A 12,714-nucleotide genomic window follows, 5' to 3' on the forward strand; every position below is an offset into this window, starting at 1 on the left:
ATCTGACTGTTGCTCACTTTTTATTCCCAGCATATTCACTGTCTCTGGCCTGTGTCATATCAGGTCTAAATTTCACAAATTGAGTGTATATATATATATATATATGATGAAAGTATATCTGTGGATATATTTTGAAAGTTCAGCATTAGTATATTTATTTACATACAACACAACACAATTGTGGAAGATTTAAATTTTTCATTTCTCCAAACTTCACTAAATTGTATTGAGATTAAATATATTAGGAAGTATTTTGTCTTCATTAGTACCGAAGCACGATTACCTGCAAATATTTGGTTTTGTTATCCAAATAAGTATATTTAGAGTGACGAGGAAACTAATGCATTTCAGAGTGGAGCAGCACAATCCAAACATGCATGTCTCTCAATAATAGGTCCTGAAACAGCCGGGACAGCCAAAGTCCTCCAGCCATACTGTTACTGAGCACAGTATTTCACTTATGTTTCCTCCATTAGCCATCCACATGTAAATCAACACAGACAAGCTGACCCCCAAAATGTTTATGTTCTCCAGTTTCCAGCACTTGCGCACTGCTCTGGCCCAACATTTTGTTGCCGCACCAGAAGAGATGATTTATGTGGAATGGAGACATTTCCCCTTTGACTAGCACATTTGCGAAAAGGTATGTCAAGGATGTGAGGTGCCTGGTACAGGCAACCTTTCAAGAGAGTATTTTTTTACCTGCTTATTGGAAGAGCAATAAATATCTGGGCGACAGGGCCTTCTCATGGTTACAAAGCCTACCTGCAACTGAGCTGGATAATTAGCAGGCCCTGAAGATGATGTATGACTTTCATTACCCTTTGGGACAGGGCAAACTAAATGAGGACACAGCTAATTGCCGTGCAAAGCAGTCTGGCATGATGGGGAAAAATGCAGTCCCTGCCTCTCTCTCTCAGTCCTTCTCTCTCTCTCTCTCTCTCTCTCTCTCTTTGCTCTGTTGAAAAAAGGGAGGCCCTGTTGCGGTTGTGGGGCTGTGATCTCCTTCTCCTCCCTACCTCGCTGCCCGCAGGAGTTCACTGACTGTCCATAAATCAGGAGCTGCTTACAGCTGAAACTACCCTGAGTCATCAACATGCAATAAGCTGAGTGACAGATTTCACCCTGACTACATTAAACTCTCAGTTCAAACAGTCTTGTTCTCTAGTCTGCTTTCTTTCTCCTCTCACCTTAACTCTGTCTCTTTATCTCACTGTCTGTCTGCCACATCTTGAACTTCTTAGAAATCCAAACCCATCCAGGCACGGTGAGCTGGTATAATCATAAGATCTTCCTCTCTGTCAAATGTTTGGGGGGGGGGGGGCAGGGAATGAGAGAGGCTATAAATGAAGTGGGTACGAAAAGTGTTTCCAGAAGCAGCTCTCAGGAGTTTCAGTGGTGGAAGCTAATGTCTAAAATGGTGGGGTTAAGTATGTTGGCATCCATTTCAGCGACAAAGCCCTGCTCTCCCGTTGACATGCCACTTCAATTCAAGCAAGCCTCTCATTCATTATGGGATAGTGGGAGGGTTAGGTAGTCATGGTTGTGTTTGTGCATTGTGGCTGGCACATTCTGTTACTAATTGCAACCTTTCTGATGGAACTTTAACTTTTGAATAAATGTTTGGTATCCTCTTAGTAGGACATCTGCATTAGCTCAAGTTACATGTTTTGAAATGTGAATGACAGGTTTCAATTATTTAATGGTTGAAAAGACGCTATGGCTTAATTTGCAATTCTCTTCTAATATCAATGACGTTTACACCCTCAGATTTTCTTGAAGATCAGCCTTTAGGTTTCAAGTTATTTTCGAGATAAAATTATAGATCAATGAGAAAATGTACTGTTGTAATTTTGAATTCATGATATCATTTGGCCACTTGGGAGCAACACAATAAGTTGTAAATACAACACTTACGTATTTTAACCTTGTTTTGGCGAACATTTTTACAAATATGGAGCATCATTGGCATTGAGTCCAATGCAAGTACAATACAACCACTTGTATGTCACGGATAGTAAAGAAAAAATATGTTTTTAATACCACAGATCCCAGAGGTCTGTTCAAAATGACTCGTGCTTTGACCACTAAAGTCAGCTGCTCTGTCAGGCATATAACAGAAGAACACAAACTGTGGGATGAGAGGATTCATCATGTCAAGACTAAAAAAAGACTATTATCCAACACAATAGAACTGAACTCAGTGATTTAAGGCTTGTCTTTTACATGACATCAACAGCTGTGTGCATGCACCAGCTCTTGCCAACCCGTAAGTGCATATTTTCCAAAGCGCTTCCATGTGTGTTGGTACGCAATAGGAATAGGAAAAAATAGAGACATACTAGAGACCATCTTGTGATGGGATCCAACCAGCCACTACACCAAATAGGGCCAGGGGCACCTTCTGGCACCCTTGCTCTGACCACACTCATATTTGAAATTCTTGAAAGTCTTCAGAATTTAATCTCAGCTGCAACTGCAACATTATTTCAACTAGTGCAGTGCCCGCGTTAAATGTGCAAGTCTGGTATTGCTGCTTGCGGTTTTCCAATCATCCAAACAACTTCACGCATACATGCATCATTTGCTAACAGCTAGCTATTTGGGGCCAACGTTGATGATTGAAATGCTTGAATTTTCTCCAAAGCAAAATCTCGGGTCTCTATATCGTCAACTGTTCAGTGGTGTAACAGTAAATGGGGGTCTCCTCTCAATACACTACACAGTGTGTACATAGCACACTACTAATAAATATGTCTCTTAGATCTTAAGAAAAGCTTAACTTCAATCTGGAGCCTATTAATTCCCTCTCAGTGCAGCGAACAAGGTCTTTTTGAAACTATTTCACCTCTTACTAATGAAGCAATTGTTTCCTCTACCATGTGTCAGCTCGTGGAGGGTCACTAGCCTCAGACAGACACAGAGAGGCCTTTGAGCTGTCAGGAAGAGTTTTGTTTTTTTCCGTCAGTTGTGCCGATCTGAGACTTGAAAGGTACAGCTCAGTGTAGATCCAAATGAAGCAGGCACAGTCCAGTGTTGTGAGGGTGTTTCTGCTTACTGCTCCAAGGATAATCGCACAAGTTAAACCATTGGGCCGTACCTGCTCATATGTTAACCTAAATTCATTTGGTTTTAATATACTTTAAGTGAAACACTAATTGTTCCTTAGAGCATAACTATTTTAGACTATGTGGCATTTAGGGCTTCACCAAACAAAATAACACATGGATGATTTAGTTGTGTTGCAAGAGAACAAAGCTTTTCTTCAACTATGCAAACAAGTTCATGATGTCTTTCTTTCTTTGATTTTTGCTGCAAGTATCAGTTTTATTTGTTCTATTGATTTCAACTTTGTCACTCTCATCCACGCCCACAGACATCAAATCCCATTACGAACGGCTTTGTCAGAACTCACTGTAGCTAGTTTTTTTTTTTATACTGACAGTGGGTGAACTCCAATTCCTTGTTGTCCTGGATGGAACCGTTCGCTGATCACAGCAGGAAGGGAGCAGGCCTCGGTGATGCCTCTTGTTTATCTCAAGGTGAGAATTGTTTTTGTTCTCACAATTCTCACAACATATCTCCCTTCTTGGCCTGCAGCTCTGAGGGGCACATATGAAGAGGAAGCGGATGATTCAGACTGAGACATCGGTGTCTGGCTCTTGTTTGGCTTTTTTATGTTCATGCATTTTTTATCTGTAAAGAAATGAAAAGTCTATAAGAGTCTCATACCCCCGAATAGTATATTTGGTCCTTAAGGTGTATCATATCTTTTTGACTCACCACTTGCCTTTGTCTTTGTATACCTTTGTTATATAACATCACAGTTAAGAGTAGCACAAATAAACTGTATCATAACACAATGTACAGTGTGTTTACAGGGAGACTGTGAACTGCTCATCCTTTGATTTGGTTTCAGATGCAGAGATGCACCTCTTTGTAGAACTGACTTGTAACTCACTTACGTTCAGCAGGTTGCATGGGGAGAGCTGTTTGGTTAGTACGCCTTTTGCACAGAAGAAACACAGCCGTACATAATAAAATATAATATAAAATATATAATAATCACTTTTATTTATCTGCTTCAGGTTCAGGTTCCTGGTGTTGTGCATGTTAGTTCACTGTTACACTGTCAGGGTTTACTGGGACACTTGAACAGAGCCACAACATTATTGTTTTTCACTATGCGACAGTGGATACTAAAAGCCCTGCACACCTGCACAGGTGTTTTCACTTATCCCGGTAATTACACCTCTGCTTAGGTTAAAGTTGGCAGGGCTACCAAACTTCATGAACCAATAAGATGCAACATCTTCCAACCCAACAACCTAAGGCTACGGTCACATATGCAAAAACTTAACATTGGTGATCATCTAGGGCAAATAACAAAGCAGTATGTGTAGATTTCCAAGTGAGCTAAGATGGAGGAGACGTTGATTATTACTCTGTCCAACCAGATGGTACTGGAATACAATTTACAGAAAATGTTGGATGATTATGTGAATATAATCATCAACAGTTATGTGTCTTAAAGCTGCAGTTAGCAAGTCTGGCAGATCAGGCTGACTTTCAAATTTCGAATGTTTACAACTCTTACACCAATCCCCTATTACCACCGAGCTCCTCCGCTCTCTCCAATCGAGTGCTCGTCAGTGCACATGCACCAGATTCCTGTGAACGTGCCCATATCTTCTCTCATCAATAAATGGCATGGAGTACATGCTACGTAGAGGTAGGGTGGCTAACTCACTCATAGATAGCAACTGCTAACGTCATTTAGCGTTTGCCTAGCTTGAGGCGTGTGCCTGTAATATTGTATACGCGAGCAGGGAGAGGGGAATCTGCTGCCTGAGAGTCAGCTCTGCACTGAGTGGACAGGATGACACGGGCGCTGTCAATTTTTGCAAATAAAACAACAGGCTCTACTTGCACGAAGGGGTGCTTTTTTTTTTTTCTTTTCTAAAACCGGATGATTTATGTTGTTCTATCAGAGCATAGTGTCGGCTTCAGTGAATATGATCAAACAAATGTTGCCGACTGGGACTTTAAGTTCTTTGATCAAGGCTTTTTTTTTTAGGCACATGGCATCAGACAAGTATAAAAGCAGACAAAGTTACCCAGCTAACAAAACATTTTGTAGGTTCAAAATGTAAAATGTACATTCCCCAAAAGACAGACAAGCAAAAAATCATCCAGAACATTTAACATTTAGAAATAACAAAACATCTAGAGGGACAGTTTTAATTTAAACCGCTGCTGCTTTTACTTCTTGTAGGTTGGATACAAGTTTACAGGCTCTGCAAATTGATGAAATTGGCTGAGTCGGATATTGTCATGTTTGTTCTTGTAAATCTTCATGGGGAACAATTAAAGTTTAACTCATACATAGGGATAAACAGAGTCTAAATACAATTGCAACAGATTGAACTGACCCTTTTATATTGTGAGACTTTTAATCTTGAGATACTTTTTCCAAATTTGAACCATATGTTGGGTTAATTAATATCAGGGCTAACCTCTATGTTCCCAGACGTCCAGAGCCAGTAGATTTAATGATGCTTTGCTGTAGGAACAAAACAGCTTCCTAACAAATCCTCATGGGATATGCTTATAATACATAACTGCTGTTTCTGATCAATTGTTAATATTATGTTCCTACCTGACCACACTGAACTTTAAACAGTGTCTGAACTTAGATGGATTTTGACGTTTTCCCATCAACATTTCCATTACAAAGTGTTTCTTGAAGAACATTTAATTGTATTATTGTTGGCAACAAGGAAATAACAGGAACAAATGAATTACAGCGAGGCACCATCTGAATCAGGCCAAGGCTGTTATGAAATAAGGCACAAATGAAACTGTATCCGCATATCGCCCAACTCTGTTTACATTTTTCATAAACTCTGGGCCTGCTGCTGAAATAAAACTGGTGGAGTTTTGAATGAAACCTGACAAGCACCAATAAATCATGAATCGATAACAAATGCATTCTAAATTATGAATAATGGCCAGGCAGTCATAAACTAACACAAGCACAACTCAGCAGGTCATTCATTTCATGGCAGCACAAAATAAACAGACACATTTCTTTCTCGGCACTAATACATTTCCCTGGAAAAATAAATATCAAAGAATCAGTCCATCTGCTTTGAATATTTTTTAATTTCCTTTTCTGTCCAGTTCCCATTAGGTATTCCACAGAGATGTTCTCAAAATACTTTAATTTACCGCCTCCCATATGCATCCAATTACCTTTTTTCCCTGTACCTGGCCTGTGCGTGGTCTCTCTTGAGCATGGTGCAAAATACCCCCACCTGTACCTTACGCAAACTTTATACTTGTTTTATTATCTGTGAGATGCTGTGAGTCATTCAGCTGTGCTCTGGTGGATTTAGCCTGGTTTGATGTCTTCTGGCTCTGGCCAGGAACACCTGCACCTCCTCTGCTCCCTCTCTCTTTCTCACACACACACATACACACAAACACACACACTCTCTCTTTCTTTCCAGCCTGATCTATTAGCTGGCTAAATGGCCCAGCAGATGTTCACAGGCCAGCGAGGGAATCCGTTCCTGTCCTCGTGACCGCTTCAGCAGTGGTGCTGAGAGGATTTACGCACAGTGCGGAGGACGACGACACATTTCAGTTCATTTATCACTAAATCATATTTAGGTAAACAATTCCACTGGGTGTCATCAGTGCTAACTGCGTTTAAAACGACCCCTCATTTCCCATGAACCGGATCATACTCGGCTTTTTTAAAGCAGTTGGAGGGAATAGAAACTCCAGTGGGATCCAGATATTAACCTTCTTGATCTTATTGTAGTTGACAGGATAATGATTTTGAGAGTGCATATAACCTGCAACCATATCATAATGGGGATATCAAAGTCTTTTTTCCTTGTATTTATTAAAATGTTATTTTTAAGTTGACATTTTACACAAGTTCAGAAAGAAATGTGTTTCATACCTAATTTAAGACAGAGTTCTAGGTTTAAACAATGCTGATAATGCAACCTATAGACATGTAGTACATTAAAACTAATAATATTCTTTGATAGTTTTTGATTTGTCTGCTTTTTCTGCAATCGACCAACTTAGTCGGCAGTGTCCAACTTGATTGTTTCTTTATAACTGCGGCTTACTGTCAATGGATACCGCAGCTACATAAGGGAACTAAAGTCATTGCAAACATGTTACCTTCAAATTTTTGTAAATTCTTTATTTATTTATTTTAAGTAGACGCGGAAATTGATGTTAAATAGTTAGGTTCTTCCAATATCAATACACTAAATTATGCCGTATGCTACAACTAGAGAATATAGAAAATATATTAGGAAAATATAATAAGGGTTAACCGACTAAAAATATTTATTATCTTATGAGTGGAGGATACTAGATCAATGTTATTTATGGGCTCATGAGCATTCTATACAAAACATATTTTGCCTTACATATCTGATTACAGTTTGGCTTTACAAAAACATACAAACTGCCGGATTTAAGTTGAACTAAACCTTTAACTTTTCAGCTTTTGGTCACTGTAATCTCTGATGCTCTGGCTGTATGAACTGCAGCTGAGGCCATGCTAGTTGCGCTGCGATCTTGTATTCACACAATGCCAATCCTTTCCTTCACACTTTTCCCTCAGCCTGAAGTGACCTCAAGGTCATCCCCGCTAAAAATAGGCCCTGGGTATCTCTTTTAATAACTTGTGTTGTGACAGGCTGGACAACAGGAAGTGGCAAATGTTTAATTAAACAGTTGGAAAAGTGAATGTCAGTTACAGAGCAGAGGACAGTGCGGCAGACATACCCTTTAGAGAAACAATTACACTCCTGCTCAAATTGATTGGCATGAGTTTTGATTGATAAGTTGAGTTGGCAATTGCTGAGCCTGCAGATTTGGAATATTTCCTGGGCTAGGACATATGGTTTGATTTACTGAGCAGTTCAAGAGGACAAGCTTGACAAGTAGAGGTAGGGATTGAATGACATTTTTGGTAAGAGAGCAATAATTTACGCTTTCCCATGCCAACTATTAATACCCAGCTGGCCTAAGCACAGCACCACTTATGTAGGTCTTTAAGGGCCAAATAGGATGTGTTGTCAATGGCGTTTTTATAAATTTCACCCGTAGGAGCGCAGCTCTAAACAGGAGACTGGAAACAGAGCTGTGAGTGATGTGAATAATATGTGTGCAATGTGCATGTGTGTATGCTGTCAATATAATCTACAGCACCAAGCTTTATGACTGTGATTTCTTGTGGCACCCTCAACTCTCATTACACAGGACCACAAATTTCAGTGTAACTTTCACACGGAAACTGGGCTCAGGAGATAATATTAAACCAAGCGACTTATCACTGGTGTGAGTTGCTGCAAATTTGTGCTGAAATGAGAGTGAACGATAAAAATTTGTGCAGAGGAATGTGTACTACTATGTGTCAGAACCCTTGATTTTTGAATGCTCGCAACCAAAATAATGCTGAAAGTGTCACATCATCCCTGACTGTTTAATTAATATGTCTCTTAAACACTTAGAAGAGCAGCTACAGTATAATGTACATGTACGTTGACTGAAAGAGGAGGGCTGTGATAGCTGTCAGTGTAAAGCTAAAAGATTGCAGTAAAGGAGTCTTTGCTCTTTAGAGAATTTACTGGCACAGCAAGGGATGAGAAGACACTAAGGGGTAGACGCCTGTTCCTGGACCTGACAGTTTGATGGCCGTGTGAAACTCAAGAAAGGCCAAGCTGGTTTGTTTCCAAGCCGTTTATAAACTCTACCAACATGCTCCCTGCACACTGGAGATGCTAATTCATTGCCGACTTTAATCACTCGTGTTGTGATTGCTCACAACAACACAGTGAGTGAGTTTCATTTGTTTTACAAGCTGCATGCATATGTCTAATGGAGGTGTCTTTTGGGAATGTGTAAGGTAGAACACAAATGCTACAATGTGCCTACTCGGTTGGTTTAGAATAGGAGAATAGACTGCGTTTTGGGAAATAAGCTAATTCACTTTTTTTGCCGCGAGTTAGTTGAGGAGATCGATAACAATAACTTTGTGGTCATTGGCCATTTTTTAGGTTGGAGGTATTCCTTTAAAACACACAAGGTATAATGTGTTACTTAGGGATCTTCAATGGAGCTTATGATAGATGCTTTTTTTTTATTGAGGGGAGGCCACAGCAAACACGACCAAGTACAGAAACATATGACAGAGATATCACTGCAATGATAATTTTAGCCTGTTCTCATTCCCAGGGAATCAAATACCGGCAATTTTTACAATTTTCATTGCCTAACTCTAACTGAGTAGTTTTGGACCGTCATGCATTTGATGTGCAGTGCTACTCAGTGCGGAGCGTCATGTCTCTAGCGTTCAGAGCTACCCAGTGCATTGACACTGACGAATCGGCTGTATATGATGAGTTGGGATATGGACTGGTTGATACTATAGAGTTATATGGGATAAATTAGTTGTATTGGTGGTATAAATAGCCACAGAAATTTGTAATGGTGCATGTGTGCCAGAACTTTCAGAGTGCTACTAATGAGCTGCTGGAGAATGATCAGTTTGACATGTGTATTAAACTAATTGCCATTTTTAACCCATAATACTCCAAACTGTCCTCAAGCGAATAGGAAAAAAAAATTGTAGGCCACATTCATAACCTGGCATCCCGGCATTCATGTTTGGTTCACAGGAGACTTGTCAGCTCCTGGGGGGACAGATGCTTGCCTGTCAGAGCCACTTCAGGACGATGGATTGAAGAACAGGCCGCATAGTGGTCAGTGTCAGTCGTCAGTGTTAACTTACAGTGGAAAATGCTAAACACCTCTGACCCTCTGTCCATCAATGGGCTAGTTAGATGCCAGGGAGGTTTGGGAACAAGACCTTTAGATGAGTAATCTTGATGGGTTGATGTTTTCAAGTCAACAACAGACTATACAACAGTAAAGCAACAAGCCACATCTTTTTTGATGAGTAGCAGTCAATGATCACTGGTCAGTGTGTTCCTTGTAATTATACTTTTGCAAATCATAAAGTGGCAAAGAAACCATTGTCTTGTGTTTGCTACAGCTACTTGCATGCAAACTAAATCAAAAGCAAGCTACAACCTCACACAGGCATGCACCAATGAAAATGGCGGGTAAGTCAGTCAGCAAGCTGTGGCAAGTGAATCTACTACTCTATGCAGCTACAGGAGTTTCCAGTCTTCCTGTTCAGTTTTCTTCCATTTTTGCAGGGTTCACCATCAAAGGCAAATGTTTGAGATGAATTTGGAAAAAGTGTAGGAAGGTCACACTTTCTGCTCAACGTTAATCTATGAGTCTGTGTTTTCAAAATCTCTACAATGGAGTAAAGTGTGTCTATAATCAGTAGTGATTATAGACAAGTATATGTCAACCACGATGACAAATACCAGGATTCCTCTCTGCCAAGACCATATACTACACAGTACAGGGGAAAGATATCCAATTCCAAGGGCTAGTGGATTAATCCGTTCAATCCAACGTTAATCTAACCTTTTACTGTATGAAACCAGAGAGAAAATACAGACATCATGTCTTCCTTTACAATTTTACGTGTCTTTTTATTGGGATTTAATTACTACTCTTGGGCAAGTTCAACACACTGGACTGTTATCTAAAGTATCAGTCAAAATAGCACTGGGTAAGCACCAGTTGACATGGGACTTGAGAGACACCCTGAGGGCTCCGGTTTCACTGCTGCATGATTGTGGCTGCCAACCTGACAGGCCCACCTGCCCAGTGGATACAGCCAGCTGGCCTGGACAATGATTAACGGCTAGCGTAAACTTACTCAGCAGGGTCTCAGACACATTTGTGCATTCACTCACACGTAGGAGTGTTACATGACGCTAAAAGCTATTACAGAGCAGGGGCCCAAAGCAAGGCAGGAATGACATCCATAAATGTTTAGTGGACTGCCTTGCGCAGTTATCACTTTTCAAAAGGAGACTCACTCTTGTCAATAGAAGCATGATTCCAGAGATCAATGGAGCAGATTTATGCACTGTGGTATATGGGAGATTACTCCCAAACCTGGATCCCATATCTGCCTTGAGCTTTCACCCCGTGCTTCCTCCATAAAAAGAAAATGACATCATAAAGAGTAAACTGGGCTTGATATCAGACTCCCGGGCTCTAATCCCAAGAGCTTTTTGATACCTTTGAATTTCATTTTTCAAGGGCGGCGTACTATTAATCTTTTGGTAGGGCGTAAAGTCTAGCTCTGGGAAAGCTCTTCAAAAACCTTCACTTTTTTTTCAGAAAGACAAAGTCTTCGACGAGAACATTTACAATGTCAAAATGCATGCTACTCCTTATACCTCATCTCATTGGAAGGGCTTGTTGGATCGGATCTAGTCAGTGAGTAAACAAATAATTTCAGGAGCAGGAATGCAAAACAAAGTTAAAATCTACAACATTTTCTTAAAAGCCAACATTGTTACTCCACAGCACAGATGGCGTAAAGGTTATTCAACCTTTTGTGTACACACAGGACATAAATGCTGAAGCTACATTTCACTTGATTATGGGGTGTGCCTTTACTGTTTGTTCAGTGGCATAGTAACAGTACTATGACGGTCCCTCAACTGACAGACAGACTGCAGAGAAATGGACACAGCCTGTATTCAGAAACCTTTTTTTGCCTTTAAACAAGTCATCAGGACATTTTTACTTTACATATGTCACAACTATAGAAAGTGCCATTACAGTCATTCAGATCAGATAAAGTCATTCATTCTGCACAGATAACCATCTGAGGAAGAGAGAGTGTCGAAGACCTGGAACAAATTGTCCAATCAGAGCAAACAGGGCATTTCTATAAGAATTACTTCTTGTTTTTGCTAACTTTCCCTGAAGAGACGTGCACATGCATCTGCATTTGTAGAACAGCCAATAAGACTGCTCTTTCCCTCAGATATAACCTGTGATTGGCCAAAGTCTCACTTCATGTTCTAGATTTTTTAAAGCCTGAAAAAAGAGCCAAGAGGAGGTGCAAAAGTCTATTTTTCTCACAGAACTCTTCAATTATAATATGATGAAAGATTAACAACATTTTTGCCTCAAGATACTCAAAATAAACTGCCTACCACAGCTTTAAAGCATGTAAACATTTAAACCCACAATACAAGTATAAACCTGAAAATCAGCATAATATGTTCGCTTTAAAGGTTTATTTAACATAATGACATTACATGCAAATGTAAAATAAAGGATTGTGGGAATTAGATATTGACTAATAATGTGGATTAAAACACTAATGACTAAAATACAGAAATATTGACCGTTTTTCAAAAAGGATAAAATAAACCCTTCGCATTTAATGTTGTCTTTTAATCACTGCTCTATATTTTATGCACCTTCATTATAGGGAGTTGAAATTATGCAATATAATAAATAGATTTGAAGAGCTATCACAGTCCATCTGATACATACTGTACGAAGCGTATGCATCTTAGGGTCTGCATATGCGAATGTGATTGTTTTTGCCGTTATTCTGTGACTAATGATGTACTAGAACCGTGATGGGTAATGCATAGAGCCATGCATCCAAATAGCAATAAACTGAAACACTTCACACAAATCCAGAATACACATTATCACTGTCTTTTAATTTCAGAGTGCAAACCTGCATTTAGAAGAGAGAAACAGCAGGAGCTTTTTTCGGCCAGC

The sequence above is a fragment of the Echiichthys vipera genome, assembly GCF_963691815.1.
Source record: "Echiichthys vipera genome assembly, chromosome: 11".
Taxonomy (NCBI): Eukaryota; Metazoa; Chordata; class Actinopteri; order Perciformes; family Trachinidae; genus Echiichthys; species Echiichthys vipera.